This window comes from Falco biarmicus, chromosome 3 (assembly GCF_023638135.1).
Source record: "Falco biarmicus isolate bFalBia1 chromosome 3, bFalBia1.pri, whole genome shotgun sequence".
NCBI lineage: Eukaryota > Metazoa > Chordata > Aves > Falconiformes > Falconidae > Falco > Falco biarmicus.
The window spans coordinates 70,569,073-70,589,902 of record NC_079290.1 but is presented as its reverse complement, the minus strand read 5'-3'; positions in this window follow the sequence as shown (position 1 = coordinate 70,589,902).

Genomic DNA, 20,830 nt, shown 5'->3' with positions numbered 1-20,830 from the left:
GACACGGTAAATGCCCACAATGGATTCTCACCAGTTACCCCTTGCTAATGATAGACAAGCAAAGCAATGTGATGGCACAATGTGTTTATGTTTTCTTGAAAACAGACTAGAAAATGAGGCACGAAGTGTAACGCAGATTGGAATTACACGAAAGCACACCACCGATGAATCCTGGAAGAACCACCATGCTAGCTTTACAGTGGCCTCAGCCCTGCAATAGTCCTTGTCACACTGGCTAAGCTGTTGAAGGCTGACCAAGTCTTACACTGGTGAGTGACCTTCCCGGACAAGAAGGGCAACAGGAGGGAAAGAAAAAGGACCGGGCTTCAAGCCTGTTCTCTGAGACAGCTAGCTGTTAAAAAGCCTGAAGAGAATAAAAGATGGGCAAAACGAAGTGGGACCCAGCTGACCCTTCTGGGCCTTTGGTCTTGAGCTTCCTGTGCCAAAGTCTAATGAGGAGCTGGTGTAAAAGTAAAATTGGGTCTTCCTCGCCCGTCTCAAACTTCCTCAAGTTATGCATGCAGAATCTGTATAAAGGGTAAGGGAGCTGGGAACAAATAGTGAAGTCATTTGGGAATTAGTTATGGATGAGCAAGCTGGTTTGTGTGCAGAGAAGAAAAAGATCTTATGTTCTCAGAGCATTTTACAAGCAGGCCTAATTATTGGCCTGCTGTGAGCATCAGTGCTGCATTCTGGTATTTGAAAGACTCACATGGAAACACAGGGAACAAACCAACCCAGCACACTGCAGCCTTCAGCAGGGATAGCGGGTTAGGGAGGGTGTTTGGGGCTTTTCTTCTGATTATCTATGTGCCCACCACAGAGGCCAAGTTCACTTCTAGCTCAGCAAAATTGATGCTCAGGGCTGTTACATATTTCACTGTGTAATAGGAAGGAATAATGCTGCCTGGCATCACTGGGGGAAGTTTTCAATACCTTAGATACATCTCTGCAGCCACAACAGCATCTATGGCAGGACATGATCCTCAGTGCCCAGGCCAAGTGGCACAGAAAAGGCCTCATCCGTGCTGCTCGTGGCAGCCACCCCCAGTGCAGCCTGGTGACACCTGCTCTGCAAAGTATGTGGCCTGGCTCTATTGTGCTCGATGTGGCACCCCAAAAATACCTTTATTTTGCATTTCAGCACATCTGAAATTGATGTATTACAGTTGAAGTGGGTGTTTCAATAGCAGGATGCCGAAGATAGTGTATTGGATGCTCTAACACATGTCATGAGGAGCAGCCTGAGAGTACAAAATGCTGTGGCGGTGCGTGGGACTGAAACCTAGTGCAGTTCCAGTGTTGTCCTTCAGAACTTCAATCCTTTAGTCTTTTAGAAGATGAGCTCCAGATGTTGTCCTAGGGGAAATCAGAAAGCGTGTTCCAAAGGGCTCAGTATGCCCCATGCAGTGCGGACGGTTAAAGGACTACAACCCAGCAGCAGACCAGGCAACAAATTATCTGGTGTTTGAAACGTACCATGAACACTTGCTGGTTCATAGGGTAGTTAGGGCAGAGTCAAAAACCCCTTTGTATACATCCCTGTGAGGAAAATGCTGCAGAGATCTGCCCATATGCTTCTTCTATGAGGAACATACTATGCTAGTGGAGAGCTCAGCAGCATGTCATTTTAGTAAACATGTGCTACGCTAATGAGTCAACCCTTATCGAGGTTTGTCACACTTTTTTGTGGATTTTGGCACCTTCTGCACTGTAAACAAAAGAAAAACTTGCGTCTTACAGAGCAAAGTTTGCTGTTGCAGGGTTAAAGGTACCTTTGTAATCTAAACTGCAATCCATCTGGAGATCTGCAGCAAAGCTCACCAAAACCTAATAAAATAAACAGTGGATGGAGAGAGTTTATATTGGAAATTATATCAATAACAGCATTAGCAAAGCAGGCCACATGCAAGGGTGCTGAGAATTCATCAGAAATTGTTCTGATGATCCTCAAATAACAAGGACTTATTCTTTGTTTTTGTAACACATGTGATGGTGAATTTTCCAGTGTCCTTGAAGCCTGCCAAGAATGGGGAAAAGGAAAGGAAAATTAAGGAAAGAGGGGGGAATGTACTGCAAATACAGGATGACAGAGGGCAGAGAAATGTGGAATGAGCTTTGATGTGGAGCAGATGTACCCCTGCATTCCACAGGCAAAACTGATGCTGAGGCTGTTCTAAAAATGACGAGGAAACGTCTCCTGTCTCCCCTTAGCTTCAACACAGATCTGTTTCAGAAACTTGAATGGGTAGCAGAAACATTTCTAACAAACCCCTCAAACTTTTCCCATTGAAGGAGGGGAGCAAAATGCAGACAGAAAGAGAATTACACTGTTGGCTACGCAGCAGCACTTCAGCAAATTACTTCTGGATTAAGACACTTTGCAAAGTGCCCTATGTTACCCTCAGTCTGGGGATAGTTACTCTGTCTCCTAGCGATAAAGCTAGAGAGTCATATTTAATGTGTTGTATAAGTGTTCAATTGACATAATATGCAAATAAGGAAATGCATCTATTTTTTAATATACTGCAATAGCAGACAATGCAAGACAAAGGCATAAGCAATGGCAAATCACATCATTATTTCAAATATTTTCACTTTTCCTAATAATATTAGAGATGATCCTTTCAAGCTGTTAACAGTATTCAGAAAGGGGTGGGAGGAGGGAATGTCCACAGATTATTTAGTATCAGCACTGAATCCAAACCCACATGGAAAGCCTGTGATGTTAACATTTCTGTTAATTTGGTCTGGGCAGAGATTGAAGTGCAGTTCTGGCCTTACAAGAAATTAATGGCAGAAGCTACACTGACTCCAACAGAACTAGTGTTTAACCCTTTGCACCGTTCTGCTTTATTAGAAACATATGTCAAAGACACAAAGAGCTGACAAGGAGAACAGAATTTTTTTCTTGTGGTTTTGCATGTAGAATTATATCGAAATATATACATATGTGTTACAACATATGCCCTTATTGGGTATATGAGTGTGTGTACATATACACATATATGTAAAGACATGATGCTCTGAGATTCCTTTTTCCATGAGTCAGAATGAGTATATTTTACAACCTTCCAAAAATTTTAATAAGAGGAAAAAGCCCCGTTGCATTAGATTAGTAGAAAAACTAAGAATCCCACACTATGCAGCATCAGATATTTTTTCAAACAGAAGTGACTTTCTTGGACAATGAGTTGTGTATTGTACATTATTCCCTTTCTGCTATTTATATGGTTGAAATTCAGAAGTGCTCACAAACTTTTGAATGAAAATACTCTTTCTGTAGCCTAGTCTGTTCAATAAGAAGAAATTACTTGCTCCAGCAATACAGCAATTTTGTGTAAATTTCCTGCATTATTTAATAATTTGTATTGGATGTTTTAAGTAACAGTTAATATAAAAATAAAAACATAGGAAGTGCAATAAGAACAGGAGTAGTTACTGAAGACACATACAGGTGTCAAAAATGCTCCCTAGAGCATTTGGGGCTCCAGCACAACATGCTGTTACCTTTCCATGCCAGCCCTGGTGCACAAGGAGTCATGCAAGAGCAAAGATTTTGCAAGCAGGATATGTTGGCCAGGCTGGGCTCACACAAAAGGACATTTGACAAATCAAGCAGCCAAGGACAAGAAGTCATGTGAGAAGGGCTACAAGCACTCTTGTAGTAGGATACAAGCCAAAGCACGTGGTGCCTTCAGAAACTTCCTCTCAATGGGAAGCGGTGGCATGCCTTCCACTTTCATCTATCTGAAACTCTTGATGGTGGCTACAGTGAGGAAAAGAAGCATGGGACCTCGCATTGGCTATGCTGTGGTGGTACCCAGGAGCCCCAGACAATGGGCTTGGAGTAACCGGTTCTCCAAGGGTAAGAGCAGCTGGTGGCATTTTTTCCCCTGGCCATTATTAGCACTAGCTTTGGAAACCAGGAGAGAAGCTATGGGTGAATCTGCATAGATGTGGCTGAAGAGACCTCCTTATTGATTCAATCGGAGATGTCACACTGGGGCAGGGGGTTGTAGTGGGTGTGTCTCCAGCAGACCGCTGGGAGACGTCCCCATGGAAGCCCCAGAGCCACCTACTCACCAGGAGGTCTGAAGAAAACAGTGAATTAATGCAATCCTTTTTGATTCAGGACCCATGGGTCTTGTTGAATAAGTGCATGGAGGCCCACCAGGATTTCACAGCCTGCCTTGGCCAATACTGCCTGTACAGGAGGCCACAGGGGAGACAAGATTAGGCCTGAGAACAATCAGTTAAGGCTTAAGCTGAAATAAAACCTGCCCTATGGCAGCAAAGCAGTTTGATGTTTTATTTCACACGTGCTGGGGTATATGTAGAAAGGGGTGCTTTGGAGTCCCCAGTGCCTGAATGGAATTGACTGAAGTGAAAAAAAGAGTCTGGTATAAAAAAAACAACAAACAAACTAACCTGAAAGCAAGGTAATTACTTCCAGATGTTTTAAAATTGCCTTCAGAAATGAATAATCAAACCCTGTACAAGCCAGACACAATAGCAGAGGTGAGAAGAGTCAGAAATACTTATGAAGAATGCCAGGGAGGGCACCTCTTCTTTCAGCAGGGGCATAAAATACTGAACAGCCAACAGCATCCAAAAACCTGTGTTTTGGACAGTGGCTTGTTATAGACTTTCATACTGACAGCTAGCTAAGCAGAAAGGATTGATATGCTAATTATAAATGAACACAGCCATGACAAGTGTTGTTAGCCACAAGTTTTTCAGGCCTTAATTGAACATGATAAGACACACAAAGCCTTGGTTTATTGAACCCTCAGCGTGAGGCTCTTGCTTGTCACTCATCTTTACATGTGGTCTTATAATAAACAGAAAGGTAAACTTAGAGCCTTATTTCCCTTTCAACTGATTTAGTACATGGAACATTTAGACTAGTTTAATTTTATTTCAAAATCAGGATTTTCTTATTAGGTCAATCTGCGTTTTTTTTTTAAACTCTATAAAAAGACATCTGCATTGCACTTTAAACTGTTACAGGCATGTCAATGCAGAAACCCAGATCCAACGTCTGCAAACCCTCCTCGGCCTCCTGCCCTTCAGAGTAGATCCCAGGCTCAGGTACCACAGCGCTCCACCTTGTCTTGAATCTCACAGTCAATGCAGGAACCAAATTGCCCAACAACACATATAAAAAAGCCTTAGGCAGCCTTCAACTTCCTAAATACGATTTTTGAGGGACAGTGACCCTGTTCACAGTATACTCAAGCTGAAACTGAGTACTGGAGAGTACTGTCTCAACATCTGCTGTCCAAAAGCAATTTAATGGGACTGTTTTTCAAGCAAGCTGCACCCACGATGAATAAGTAATTTAAAACATAATCCATATGAACGGGTACCATGCTGATTGATAGACTTACTTGTAGCATGTAAATAATTGAATGGAGTATTGAAGGAAATGAGAGAAAATATCTAGCCACAGGTAAATTACCAAATATAGATATTCAATAACATTTACACAACCAGTTGTCTTGTGGTGTTGTTTTGTTGTTTTTTGGTTTTTGTTTTTTTTTTTAATGAACATCTGTATCTATGTATTCTTCAGCTTAAAAGGCAAGCAGGAAACAGAAGGCAATACAGCTGAATATGGTTCCTATACAGGGATCAATTCTTCCATGCCAAAGTGGGGTTGGAAAGGTAATCTGTCTCCCTCTGGGATAGAGGTTTGAAGTTAAGACAACATTCCTCATCAACCTCTAACAAAAATAAAAGGTGCTTTGTTCTCTGTGGTTCCAAAAGGTAGCTGAGGAGAGGATTAAAGAGGTTAAAGCAAGCTGAATTGCTGCAGTAATTGCTTCTGAGGATGGACCACGCACTTGTCCTCCTCGGAGCTCAGCAGCAGGTCCTTCTCCAGTGGTGGGGAGCTCCGCGAGTGCACATGCACTGGTGAGGGGAAGGGGAGTGTGGGCAACATGCAATATCTCCAAGCCCGTGCTCTTTGTTTTCACCGAAGTCTTCCCCTTTAGCATCATGCCAAAGTTGGTGTGAGGCTGTCTCCTGGTACTACACTTGCATGTTGGCACGGTGCAGCCACACCTCTGGAAGATGCAGCACAACAGGTCTGCGGAGAGAGGATGAACAGAGTAGAAGGACTTCTTTTTTGCACTCACAGGTCCAGCTCTCTACCATTGTGTCCAGTTCAGGGTCTTTTCCACCAGTGCAGGTTAAGTACAAGATATTCCAGGTCTGGCTTTGTAGTACGCTGCTTCTCTTATAATGACACGAATGACCAGCTATTGCAAATGATGAAGTTAAAAATGTAAAGCCTGGTTCTGCCAGGCAATATTGTCCCAAAAGCTCAGAAAACAACTTGCTGCTCTACCTGCCAATTCAGTTTTTGCTCAGGAAGGGGCAGGGAGAGCTTCCTAAACTGTCTGTGGCCTAGAACGATGTTTAAGTAACTTGCATTTCCATAGAGTATTTTAAACAAAAGTCGCTTTTTTGTAAATGTGTTTATGACAAACCTACTGTAACTTATTTTTAAGAAAAGCTAAAACCATGGACCAGTTTCTTTTTTAATGACTACAAATTTATTAAGATAGGTTATGTTGGGGTCTAAATTTTTTTATGAGTTTTGTATCACTTTGTAAAGGATACTTACATCTGACATGTAAAGGTACGTACAGGGCATGCCCGTCATACTGTATTCACAGCTATACTGTTGGCATCTGCCCAGTCCTGAGTGTAGTCGTTTCTGATGAGGCTGACAGGTGACCAAGCTGGAGCAGGAATAGCTCCCATGGTTGGCTAATGATGCTTTTGGGGCTCTACAAAAGCCAGATCCTCCAGGGAAAGAGGCTCCTGATGCCTAGAATTTTCTCTGTCTGCATGGGCAAAAGACGCGGCCTGGAAGGAGCTTGGTCTGTGGCACTGTGCGCCCACACCAAGGATGAGATGCCCTTGTTTTGGGCAGCCCTGGCCTGATCACCACCTGGAGAGCAGGCCAACACCGTCCTTTTTGGCAGTCTGATGAAGCTGGCATTACATGTCCCTTGCTGAGCAAGGGGAGCAAAGCCTCCCTGGCTTTTTGCATTTCATGTCTTCCTGTCACCAAGACACCTCTCTGCACCTTCCCCTGACCCTCACCAAGAGAGCACAGGTTGCAGGCTCACAGCCTGCAGGTTGGCTCTTGCTCCCAGGCAAGGGCAGGCAGCTCTCGGCTCCTCACACAGCCCATTACACCCACTCCCTGCCCCAGCACAAAGCACCGCGTGCGCTTGCCTGGCCTGGGCATTTGTGGTCACTTATGGAGAGAAGAGCGGCAACTCAGCCCCCTTGTCCCAAAGAGGAAGACTTCTGCTCCAGGGAGACTCATGCTGAATGAAAAACTCAAACCTCCAAGTGAGAGAAGCCCACTGTGTTACCTGACTTAGCAGAACAACTAACAAAAGACAAAAACAAGAGGCCCTCAAAATTAAGGGACACCAGCCTCTCTAGAGGAGTTAAAGCCGATTCCAGGTTTATCTCTAGACCTCACTTTCCAGCAGTCTGTCGATATGCCTGAGACTAACCAAGTCAGCTCCATCATGATCCACTTTCAGATATGTTCAAGGATACCCCGATGGTCGACTGCCTCCACGTCTTTCTATTTTCCCCCCACTTGTATTAACATTGTCCTGTTTTCCAACTAAGTTTCTGTTATATCAAATAAATCATGCCAGAAGCAACCAGCCTTTGCCTCCCTGTTATGCTGCAGGCAGTGTGCCTGGGAGCCTTCCCTCTGGAACCAAAGGCTTTGACCTTCTCTCATCAGCAGCCGGCATGAAAGTGTTTGCCTCCTGCAGCAGTTGTGCCCCAGTAGTAAAGAAGGAATGAAAACCTCCCATAACTGAGCTTGCTCCTGCCTCTTTGATGAGTGATTTAATCTTTCTGCCACAAATCCTTCCTCTTGCAAAGAAAACTTTTGCTTTTTGAAACAGCTCTAACTACACTGTTAAAAGCATCATTTGGAAGCAGAGGCTGTGGATGCACAGTTGGACTTTCCCTTAACTGTTCAAAAAGCTTATTTCATGGCTCACCTATGCTTGGACAGTCTCCTGCCTTCACAGGCTCTCTGGAGAGCCAGAATGATAGCAAAAGGAAGGGCAAAAATTTGAGTGCAAATAAATACTTCATTTTCCCTGTCTGAACAGTCCTTATGACATCAATGGGATGGGAAACCAGAGCACAGTTAAATACAAGCTTACATGTTTGCAGAACTTAGACCTTAAAGCAAGCAACAGGTTTTTCTACTTCGAAGGAATAATTTGTGTTAGTCTTCCAGGGAAGGCCGGCAGAATTGAGCAATGGTTCAATACAAGATAAAGCTTTTGTGAGTGAGTCTCAAGCCATTATCAGCACAGAATTAACTGGGAAAGCGATAAAGATCACAGTGATTTTTCTAGACAGGATTGACTACATTTCTACTCATCCTGCACAGCAAGACTTTTGACAGGTTAATTAGCATGAAGACATCTGCACAAACAAGAGAATATTGATAAAATGAAGACATTCTCCATCCAAGAAGTGAAATTAATTCTTTTCCTTTCGGATCACTTTCCTGTCTCGCAGATGCAGAGGCCATTGTGCATTGGTCCTGTTAGTTCTTTTATTGTAATCTAGGTTTATTATGTCCTCTAGATTCTCCTTTTCTACTGCCTGCTTTTCTCCCAGTCTCTGCAAGGGGCACAGTATATAAGGGTAGAAAGAATTCCCACCAGCACTGGCTCATCAAAATGTTCTTCCAATATAAACAACCTAAAAGAAGGACCATTTGGAAACTTACACATTAAAAAAAAATTATTAATAATCAAATAGATCCACTTTTTTTAGGGATACTTCCGCTGTTTGAAATTTGAAGATTTGCAAAATCTGTATAAGCTACCTCAACTATTTGCAAATTGATTTTTTCAAAGAACTTTCCTGTTCTAAAACTGTGGCCTAATGTTTCCATAAAATACCCTACTACACAGTGTAGGAGAAGTACAAAAGATGATAGAAGCATATAATGTGTGGTATAAACCTCCCTTCTTCCAAATACCTACTATTTACTCAATTAGATGGTGCCGGTCAGTATTCTGGAAGAAAGATGAGTTAGTGAAGGATATATATAGCCAAGGAAAGGGAAAAGGTCTGCAACAAAATTCTTTTTCTCAGCCTTGCAATGAACACGTGTAATGCTAAAGAGATGCCAGATAATAAAGAGTAACTGCCAAAAACAATCTCAAGGACACAGTCAACATGCTTTCCAGCTGTTCAGTGCTTTCACCAAACCTTAAGAGACTTTTAAAGACAGGAAATTTTTTCACAAGACAGCAGAGCAGGGTTACTTTTGCTTTAACCTAGGAGAACTGTTGCTCTCCTGATGACAGTAAATCAAGAGTAGAAAAGAATAATCAGAAGAGGCATTCCTACAAGCTTTTCTATCTAATCAAACCTTCAGGAAAAGATGGCTGCTATTGCTGCCTACATTTTTCATGTGAAATAGCTGGGGACACCTGATGGCCTCCTGTGGCTTTGGGGTCATTAGCCTGTAATCACCAGCGGCTGCATCTAGACCTGTTCTGATGGCTAATCGCTGAACTCCTTGAGAGTTCCATGTTATCCAATTAACCCATTTTGAACTTCATCCCTAGCAGGCCAGTAGAAGCCTTGCATTCCTAAAAAAAAGCTCTTATCTATAACCATTCTTTCCTTCTATGGATCTTTTTCCTGTCCCTCAGGTGCAGAAGACCCTGTGAATGGCTCCTTGTGCATGGCATGTGCTAGCTCTTATAGCTGGGTTTAGTCTGGTCTCCAAATGCTCCTGTTGCACTGCAGATTGTTCAGCTGTTCCCTGACACAGTGACTATATTTTCTTATTTACATCAGGTGTGCTTTGCAGTTTGAAATGCCTTGTTTTCAGTATATACAACATGAGAATCAAATAGCACAAATATAGTGCGGTCAGCATTTAGACTACGGCATCCAAATATAGTGCGGTCAGCATTTAGACTATGGCATCCAAGGCATGATTAAGGGACACCCCTAGGCTAAGATACTGGCTGGCAAAGGCTGAGTTCAGTCAACCTCAGTCTTATATACTAAGCAAAACTGCTTTGTCTGTGTGCCACTGGAAGCCTTACTACACATCCTCTATGCTTTTGTAACAGCAAGAACCTTATCTCTAGGTTACAGACAAGAAATCAAATGAAGAGGTTTAGTGACTTCTAGGCCAGCAATGTTCAACTGATATCCCCGCATGGTGTTTGCAGCCTCACGAGGGGCTCCTTGGGAAGTGGCACGCTCCAGGCTGCTCTCCTTCCCAGGAGCACCTCGAGACTGGGCTGCCTTTCCGAGCAGCAGTGCTGGCCAGCTCAAGCAAGCCCAGGTTGTTACTGTCTTTAACACTCGCATCTGGTTTAAAATCTTTGCCTTTATAAGGGACACTGAAGTTTCTTCGCCCAACAGTCCCTAGTTAATCTCACTTAAGTGAGTTAGTTGAACATTCATATTGGCATTATGTTCACAACAACGTTAGCATATGCTTATTTTTCAGTATGCCTCATTAAAAGTGAGCAAATAATTTACATACAAGGTGTGTTAATGCTACCAGAGGGAGCTCACATGGACCAGAAACAGACACTGAACCTGAGTAACGAAGTTACACAGCAAGCGTAGCAGCAAGGATACACTGCTCAGGTGCCAGGGCAAACAGCCCCAGGAAAGCGAAGGCCTCACACACATCTGCCTCAGTCACTGCAATGAACTTTCCTGGTTTGCTGAGTTTTGCCGTGTGTGCTGTTCTTGATGGCTACCCAGCAACGAAGCATCTCAATAGCTCTGAAGGCAAACTGTGTCCTTTAAATGCCATTCTTGTTGCTCTGCCTTGAGAGGACTCAGCTAACTGAACTAGCACAGTAAATCTGTGACACTGTAACTGGATAATGTTTGTCCTGGATAGCTGGAGTTTGTACTTAGAAAAGCTTTTTTAGCCTTTTCTGTGAATTCATGGCTAAGTGAATGTACAGGGCCCAGGGAACTGGTGCCCTGCCCTACACAAGTCCATGTTCAACAGTGCACTCCAGGAGCAAGGCTATGGACAAGTATGGAGACCTCCTATTACAGGTTTTCTTTCATCTTATGGGGATACCAACTTTTTACTATGAACACTGTGGGTAGCCTTGGCCTGGCAATTTGAGAGCAGATGGTCTGAACAGCTTATCACTGCCTTGACTTTAGTTGCCAGAGCTGGGACATCAGGGTGAGACGCTTCTCGCAGGAAGCCTGGATATCGCCCTTCTTGTGAATGGCAATGTCCAAGGACTTTGTAGGAGCCTGAATTTCCTCATATGCCTTCGCCCCTACTTCTGTGCATCTAAATATGTTACTGATGGCAGGGCAGTTTTACAGCATATATTATTAACTCAGAGATGTGAGTAACTGAAAACTTGAGATGATCTTCTCAGCTAACTCCACACAACAGCAAGAGCACCTCAGCTCCTCTAAGAATGTAGAAAAGGTACATTTGTGAATCCCCACATTAATTAAAAATAACAGAATGGGAATGGGCAATAAATTATTTTATGGCATTACCACAATCTGAGATTTAACATAGGGTACTAATATTACCAAATATTACAAAAGACTAGCTCACACTGTCTAAAAGTCTGGCTTAGGACAAGTGATCACTGTTAAGTGAAAAAATGGTAATTTTTGTTAACATTTAACGCATGTTAATCCTGAGCTTTCTGATCAGTGCAGCAAGACATGAAACAAATTTTGTCAACTAAACTTTGGCCCTTCAGGGTCACTTAGTCACCTGCCACAGAGTACTTGATCCAGGGCATCCTTTGGGGGCCATTCTGAAGTAGAACAATTTTGTCTCCCCAGCTGTCTCCTTCCCCCTATATGGTCTCTGCAGGAGGTGGAGTGTCATAGCTGTTTGTCCAGGCACCCCTTTGCAGGGATTTAACTTCACAGTTCTGTGTGACCAGTGAGGAGTTCCCCCCACTATTACCCTATAAAGATTAATAGCAGTCAAAGGCTATTCAAAGTCAGGGGTGAATCTGTGACCTTTGGAAGCCTCTTAGCACAGGGAGCGCTCAGATGAAGTGGGAGAGATTTCATATTTTGGCTTTTGTATGCTGCAGTGGGTATGCCTTTATGTCAGAGAAAGATCATCACAGTGTGAGGTGAAGAAAGCAGGTCAATTTGTTTCCACCAGCCCTACCATCACTAACAGTTAATAGACCAGTCTGTGGACACTGTAGAAATTAGGCCTGCCAATGTCCTCATCACCTCTTCTTGCCAATTCAGGAATAATAGTCTTCCGTAATACTGTGCGAAAGGATCTGTGACAGGTGCTGTCACAGCTTAAGCACTTCACTCTGGGACTGTCTTCTCACCTCAGCAGACAAGGCTCTCTGTGATGTTTTACTTGCTCCCTTGAAACACGTTTACTTGACCTTCCTGTCTGTAGCTCTGGTTGGGCTGAGGTTGAATTTTTAAAGCAATGTGTGATGAGCCCTACATGGCTGCAAGGGAGTTTCTACTTCCTCACAGCTGCACACAATTTCCCCACCCTCTCCATGGTCAGCCAGATGCTGACAGTACCTACCACAGTCGTCATCAGTCTTCAACAAGCGTCTGGTAGGAAGAGATGAAGAGAAAAAGAGTCTGAAATCCTCCCAACAAGGCATCTATCTCTGCACACGTACAGTGCCCGGCACGGCAGTGACCCCTATCTAATTTGGCATCCTTGGGGTAATACCTTTTAAATGCCATTACTTTGACAATAATGATGTTGATGTTTTATGGACAAATGATCCCAGGCAAAACAATATAGTAGATTTCATAAACTAAGGCAAAGCTTTAAGGGAACAAGCTGGATACAAGTGTTTCTTCAGAGCAGAGGGTAAATGGGTTTTCTGACCGAGCAGGCCTGCAAAATGACCTCACAACAACGTCTTTCCAGGATTCATACTGAGATCCCATGTGTCTGGTTTGCTTCTGCTCAGGTGGATTTTCACAACTGGTCAATAAACACACATCTCAAGAGGACTTGCCTTCTTATGATCTTCACTTCAAACGCAGGACTCAGAAAAGAAGGAGATGCTGACCCCAAAAGGAAAGGATGACCTGCTCTGCCAAGGGCCAGCAGCTCAGGAGCCTAAATACAGTGCAGACCACTCCAGCCCCTCAAAATAAATCCTAGCTGGGGTTACTCCCTCAGGCTGACTTTCTGAGCCCTTACATGTGCCACACTAAGCCATTATGCAAGATGGTTTAGTCCCTCTTAGCTTGTCAATAGTCCTTGATGATAGCCTGAGAAAAAGCTGCTGTCTATCCCAGTGGTGGTGGCATAATTATTTTGTTTGGAAATTTTAGGGGTGACTTCCATGATGAGAAAATGTATCCAGACAGATGGATTGAAATCCTTTTCTTGTTTTACACTGTACACTATAATGATTATATGAAGATAACTTTGAACAAGTAGTCCCCTGGGACCATGATGCTATGTTATCCAAACCCTGTCCTTAATCCACCCTGCAACTGCACAGAAACAATTCTGATCAGGATAAACACAGTGAAAGGGTGCTTTTCATCTATCTGTCATCACCTAGTCTCACTATATTTTGCAGCTACTTAATGCGTTACACACTTTCAAAATATTGAACGTGCTTGTCCCTCTCCAGGGATAGCAATGGAGGTAGGCTCAGCAATCTGCTGGTTGCAGGGAGCAAGCAGGAGTCTAGAGTTGAGATGAAATTGTTCATGTCAGGTTGCTTTTTATAGAATCACAATATTGTTCAGGTTAAAAAAGACCTCTAAGATCATCAAGTCCAACCGTTAACCTAGCACTGCCAAGTCCACCGCTAAACCATGTCCCTAAGCACCACATCTATGTCTAAGTTAAATACCTCCAGGGATGGTGACTCAACCACTTCCCTGGGCAGCCTCTTCCAATGCCTGACAACCCTTTTGTTGAAGAGATTTTTCCTGATATCCAAACTAAACCTCCCTGGGTGCAACGTGAGCCCATTTCTTCTTGTCCTGACACTTGTTACTTGGGGGAAGAGACCAACCGCCACCTGCCTACACCCTCCTTTCAGGCAGCTGTAGAGAGCAATAAGGTCCCCCCTGAGTGTCCCTTTCTCCAGGCTGAGCAACCCCAGTTCCCTCAGCTGCTCCTCAGGAGACTTGTGCTCCAGACCCTTCACCAGCTTCGCTGCCCTTCTCTGGACACGCTCCAGCACCTCCATGTCCCTCCTGCAGTGAGGGGCCCAGAACTGAACACGGGATTTGAGGTGGGGCCTCACCAGTGCCGAGCACAGGGGGTGCATGAACCAGCCAGGAAAGGCGCCTTTGCTGGACCTGCTGTTTGTGAACAGAGAAGGACTTGTGGGTGATTAATAGTTGGAGGCCATCTTGGGCATAGTGATCGTGAAATGATAGAGTTTTTGATTCTCAGAGAAGTAAGGAGGGGGTTCAGCAGAACCGCTACCTTGGACTTCTGGAGGGCAGACTTTGGCACAAGAGCATGGCACGGCTGGCAGCCCGGCACCTGGGTGGCAGCGTGTTCCCACTGCGGCTCTGCCTGGGTGGGTGCAGAGCTCAGAGAGGCCATGGCTTCCTGTTGGTGGATAACATTGCTCCCTGGTCAAACTGGAAGGACTTCAGTGCTGTTCCTGCACATCCTTACATTCAAACTGCCAGCACTGCGGCCTGGTCGCTTGCACTCCCTACAGGCATCTTTTATATGTGGGGGGGCTTGGCTGCCATTGCTCCTGGCCCTGCCCAGGTCCTGCCAGCTGCTGTGGCACGAGCGGTGGCTCCCGGCGCCTCTCTTGGCTCCCCTGAGGTTCCCCTGGTTCAGAAAACCTTGCTGTGCACGGTGCTGGAGCACTCTGCTGCCAGTCATGCCAGCACTAGAGCCACTCGCCTGGGGCTTTGGAATCACTGCGTTGTTATAAGTCTGTTATAAGGTGGGATGCTTTTCCAAAATTTGTTCACAAGGCTTTTTGCAAACTTCCCCTCTGCCAGCTTACCTTTGTGAGTCATGGTACCCAGTGGCTGAGGGGTATGTGAGATTTGCAAGTGCTTATTGCAGAATTTCCCCTGAAGCTCAAAACATATTTTGTGTTTTTTCTGGCCACACCCTGGGAGCAGCCACCAAACAAGGCTGTAAGAACTTGGGGCAGGGACATCTTTCTCTGGGTGTATTGATTCAGGAGCTGGTACAACAAGGTTTTCAAGCCTAATTTAATAATTGCTTGCTACTAATACTTACCACCTGTGCAGTAATAACTATGTAGGATAGCTTTAACAATTGGTTGGTCCGAAAGGTGTTGTTAATGCCCGGCATCCTGTTTACTCAGGGTTTCTACCCGGCAGTGCTGCAGAGCTCCCTGGCCACGTGGCCTGCAGATGCATGCTGCCTAGTCTTGCAGCTGGGGAGAAGCAATGTTGGAGCCTCCATCCCCTGCCGACAGCAAAAGTTGGCTGCTGGAGCGGGCTGGACCAGACATGGTGGCAGCCAGCTATTCCCAGCTCCACGGTGGTGCCACGGTTCCAAACCACTAAAATTAAATGTTGGTCTGACTGAATTGCTTACACCAGAAATGCTAAATTACAGTGTAAAGCAAACCTCCAGAAGACTTGAATTGCCTAGAGGATAATTTTACTGTGTCTCTGGCATCGTGTGCATGCTTCCACCATGGTTGTCCCAATGAGACATCCCTCTCGGTTTTTGTTTGATTGAAAAGTACATGCAACCACAAAATAAAATAAATATGCACATGCTTAGATACTATACAGAAATTCTGGCATTTAATCTGGGCACGTGTGTTAACATATTTGCATATACACAGCCCCTATATGCAGCAATGTGTGACTGCTGTAAGTTGCCCCCAGAATTTTGGGGTTGTCTAATTGAAGTTACAACTGAATTTTGGATTCCTGTTTGTGAAGCCCTATTGCACATACCAGGTGTTACTGGCTTTAATGCCTCCTTGGTACATGGGTCTTCAAAAGTCAGAGGCAGGTGCTCTCAGCCCAAACTGCACCCACTGGAAAGTGTTCCTGAGCCAAGAACATCTGGTAAACCTGCAGATTATGGCTCTGTCCTCATACAAACACGAGCAGAAGTATTAATCTGTTTTAGCAAAACAGGCTAAGTAAGATAGGTAAGAAACTGGGAAAAATTCTGGAGTGCATGATTTATTTTGATGCCAGGATAGGAGTAAAGCACATCTTATTACTGGTAACCATTAGCCTTTAAGAGCCTCTGTTGTGGCTTTTCCACATACACTCCTAGACTACAAATTAGGAGCTTGCTTTCAGTGATGCTCAAGTGTCTTCTGTAAAATATTTACTCCAAGTTCGATCAGCTATAAGCAACTGGAAGGTATTAACACAGCATTTGTAGCATTGACCAAACACTCCAGTCCAGAAAAGAGCTTAAAGCTTGTGCCACTGAGCTGTGATCTCTGGCCAGCAAGATAAAAAGGTTTTTTACTTTTGTTGAGCCAAATAGCAGCTGAGCAGCCTCCGAGCTGGGGATGTGACACTAATGCTGCTGCTGTGCCCAGTTGCTTCCCCCCTGCCTGCAGCCCCTGCGAACCTTCATGCATCTCCCTGCCAGGCAAGGGTCACCTGGGAGTGCCCTGGAAAAGAGCTTTGTGGAGAGTGGGGAAAGAAGTGAAAAGAGTTAACCTGGCTAATTGTTCACAAGCTCTTCTGGCAGTTTAACACTGGCTCCCAGTGTTCATACAAGGTGGGATGAGAGCAATGAAAGCCTTATGATTAAGAGCCAGTTCCTCACCTGCTGTAAATACCTGAACTAGTCTCCTGGTTTTCACTGCTCCTTTGTTTCCAGTTACGAAAAAAACAGTCCCTCATTATGGCTGCTCAGCATAGCTGCCATAAATGCAGCTTTATTAACCTTCAGCATCATTTACAAATAGGAAACAAAAGAAACAAATTGCCTGTTCTTAAAGGAGAGAAGCACAGACTAAAAATAGAGAGGGGTGTGAAGGTACCGGTTGCGTCCTGGGAAATTAAGCTGAAGGTGGTGTAGAGGGATTCCTGCACTGGTGCAAGTCTGGCATATTAGACTGACATGAAGGAAATGCTCAGCTTGGCACAGTCCAGGCCCAGCGAGATGCCACCCTTGTGCTACTGCTGGGTCTGGCTGGGAGACATTCAGCCACATGCCGTGGGGTGGAGGTGTAAGTGGCAGCTAGCACTGTAGTCAATCATACATCACCCCAGCTCTGCCATGTTGGATAAATATCTTCCTAGGCTTCTGCTAGCATACAAGTGCATAGCTTGTGAAATAAAGACCAAGACAAGCTTAAGCTGATACTTACAAAATGTGATCGGACATATTGTCCTTGGAAAAAGCTGCATTCCGATGGATGTAACTCTAGGTGACCCAATGCAGCACAATAACACTGCTTTTCTGTATTCAAAGAGAAACCCAGAAAGTGTTTGCAAAGCTACAAAAAGCTCTGAGCCCCACAATCCTCAGTATGGCACATGATGATTTAAATATACCCTGTTTAACTGCAATTGCAGATCATAAAGGGATAGCTGCACAGCCCACTGCAGGGACAGCAATATATTCCAGGCAGGAACAAATGTCCCAGAATCTGCCCCCACCAGCCTGGGCACTGCGGGCATATGTTCCACAGGTGGTATTTTCAGCACATCTCCTTCCATGTTGCTTCACATGTTCACCTTTGCAAAACCTCTGATTTGTGCATGAAATAGCCATTTCCTTGAGTGCCATGAGGCAATTGCATTTAATTTTCTAATCTGTGGTTTCAAATGCTTGTTTGCGTGAGGGATCATGTCTGTAGGCAAGGGGACTCAACCATGCAAGCAGAGACAGCTACACATCTGGACTGCAGGATTTAAAAAGCAACAACAAAATAAAAAAGACTCATGAAAAGGCTTCAAATAATAGCATGACCTTTAAGTGGCAACATTACCAATAGAAAACATAAAGGGAAGGAAATGGGCAGTCATTTAATTTGAGTCTATCCTCAAATATAATGTAGTTCATTTAATGTTAATTTTAATTAGTTCACATCTGTTGCAGAGATCCACAGGATTAATTTAACCTGTGAACTTTGGCTGCTTTTCCTGGCAGTCAATTTTTTTCCTTTATGTCAATTACAAAATCCCACCACACTGTAAGGCTACACATCTAATTGCTCCCTTGGGAAAGGAGGAGGGGGAGGATAAGCTATGCAGGACGGGCACTGGTTGCATTGCTTAATGTACAGCTACAACACCTACAGATTCTATGCTGGCAAGAAGGAAACAGCTCCAACATACATGAGACAGAGCATACCCTGAGGTATAATTCATCTTGATATTGGCCCTTGCACAAATTTCTGTAGAAATGAAGATGTGAAAATAATTCCATGAGTACTGGCTGAAATTTAAAAGAGCTTTGGCCACTGGCCTCTGTTCTTTTTTCTCTTGTAAGTTTATGACTGGCTGAAGTCTGCTTTTCACACTTGCTTGTGGTAAGTGAATTTTAAAACTGTGAAACAGTCCACACCAGAAAATTGCACTGGGGGCTCAAATAAACCAGATGAAGATGATTTTTTGAAGCCAGATTAGATTTTTCAAAGCTAATGCTATGCATTGTGATGATTTCATATGGATGTAGTATTGCAGTTTACAGGTATATTAGCAGAATTGAGATCTGGATGCTCTGAGTACTCTTAACATAACTCTCAAATGAAACATGCAGCAATTTAAGCTAACCAGTCACTAATTTCCCTTTCTTTCAAAGAACTCCCTTTACTGTAATAAGACTTCATAAAAATGCACATACACATGCTTGCTTATTTAGTAGCTGGGCCTAAAAGTCTCAAATAGAACCATGAAACTAGACAAGAACAAATATATGATGCTGTTGCACCCATAATAGGCTTCATTATCTCTGCACCCGAGCGCTACATTTGATAGTGCCCTCATTTTTTGAAGTGAGTACCTATGGCAGGCTTACATGGCCATTGAAGGGAAGGCTTTGACATTTAAAAAAATTTCCATTTCTTCCTAGACTGAAATCTAAGCCTCACGGACCCATGGGCTAAATTAATTCCTTAAGCCTTTTGCCCAGTGATAAAACTTATCTGAAGCAGAAAATGGAAATGTACAGTGTGCTTTACAAAGCTGATCAAAGATCCCCCTAGAAAGTGCTGAAGCAATCAGAATGAATGATCTGCTCCCATGGATAGGAAAACTGGATATTTTAATTGCATCAATTATTCACCGCCAGTTATCCGTGAGAAGTCTTTTATGTCTGGGAGATTGAGAAGCCTATCTATGTATGTTAAAATAAGCTGCTTCCTATTATTTTTCTGTGGACACCAAGTTAGCTGTGGTGATGGTTCAAGTACAGAGATGGAGGAGCCTGCCGAAGTTTGGAACTGACGGCTACTGTGTGGCTCCCTCTCTACTAAAACTCAAAAGAAATGTGGTAGGAAACTGCTCCTTACTGAGATGACTTTTTTAAAAAAGGAAAAGTTGACAATCTCCTGAAGAAGACAAGCATGTACTGTATTTTAATGTAGTAATACATTACTATTGAGCAGAAGATAACACACAGAGGATGCTAACACAAGCCATTTATTTTCGTTATTTTTCCAGTAGGGTACAAAACATCTTTGTCACTGACCAATCCATCATTGTTTTCACATCCATTTCTATCCACATACAGCGTGTTTTGGGGGACTTCTGCTTTCCTGTGTTTTTGTCAAACTGCTCATCGCTGCTGAGGTAGAGCAGTGCCCACCTGGTTAACAGGAAGGGAGCTCGACCCTCCTTAGTGTGTCTCCACCCTGTGAGGACCCCTGTCTGTCTCACCTTGCACAGGCTTTGGGCTCCTTAAAGCCAGGTATACCATTTGTGCTGCTGGCTGGCTTTAAACAGCTCAGCAGGGGGGTTTAAAGCCCAGGCTATTGTATTTGTGATGCCCCTTACAGATTTGAGGTTGAATCTCTTCTCAGTTAACATTAATGGTCTTGCATGGGTTGACCTGAGGACAGAATACGACCTGGGAAACTTCTGACTGTGGTGCATGAAAGGGTGAATGCGGGTGTTGATAAATCAGCCAGCTTGCTGACACTGTTGGAACTTGAGATATTTCTGTGACATCTGGGAATGGTCCCTGCTTGACAGATTCTGTGCCTGGCAGGGATCATCATCATCATTTCAGGTGGAGCAGATACCTACAGCATATCCTGCCTTGTGAAACAGCCTGTACAGACCTGGAGTCTCTAGAAATGGCAAGATGTCCTTTTCCCAAGCTGTTTCCTGAACCAGCCTGTGTTTTCTGTGATGCTGCTGTGGGCCAGTTGTGGGTGGCATGAGCAGCAGTTAGCATGTGTAACCCATGGCCGAACCCCAAATCCCCTGGAGATGGCAGTTACCACAGAGTGATTTAAGACTCCTTAAACAGAGTAGAAAGAGATCAGGAAAAGCAAAGGAAAGTCTATTTGCAAAGCTGAAGAAAGGCATCGTACAGCTGGGGAAACAGCTGAGAGGTGACTGGAGACATTGCCAGATGTAGACACAGGACTAGTGAAGTGATAAAAAGTCCCAAGAACAGAGGAGCTCTGAACCTGCAAACACTTAGGAGCTTGTGACCGCTTGGACACAAAGATATTTGTAGAGGAATGAAGGCAGTGGGTAGATTGGCATTGATAACATGCAGCGGTGGCCTTGCTACGAAGGCAGTGGGTTGATTGACATGGATGATGTGCAGCTGTAGCTCGTTCCTGCAAAGTGGTTAAATAGCTCTGAGGAGCGCAGGGGA